A 495-nucleotide genomic window follows, 5' to 3' on the forward strand; every position below is an offset into this window, starting at 1 on the left:
TCCCACCAGACCCCCTCAGATCACCAGGGATCCCCCTGAGAGCTCTCGGAATCCTGTGGCACCCCACACGCCCTGTGCGTTCCCGTGGGGTGCCACCTGACCCAGGGGATCCCATGAGATCCAAAAGACCCCACGAGATCCCATTTGTCCTATGAGATCCCATGAGATCCCATGTGCCCTATGTGTTTCCATGCGATCCCAGTGATCCTGCGTGTTCCCATGAGCTCCAGGGAGATCCCAGTGATCCTGCGTGTTCCCATGAGCTCCAGGGAGATCCCAGTGATCCCAGTGACCCCAGTGTTCCCATGAGCTCCAGGGAGATTCCAGTGATCCCAGTGATCCCAGTGACCCCAGTGATCCCGTTACCTCGTCTCAGGGCTCCATGTTGGTCCCGTCTGGGCGTCGCCGCGGGGCCTGTGGGGACAGGGGAGGGGCCAGTACGGACCAATACAGACCAGTACAGACCAGTACAGACCCAAATCTATCCACCAGTAC

This window comes from Manacus vitellinus, unplaced genomic scaffold (genome assembly GCF_001715985.3).
Source record: "Manacus vitellinus isolate BGI_N305 unplaced genomic scaffold, ASM171598v3 scaffold_221_pilon, whole genome shotgun sequence".
NCBI lineage: Eukaryota > Metazoa > Chordata > Aves > Passeriformes > Pipridae > Manacus > Manacus vitellinus.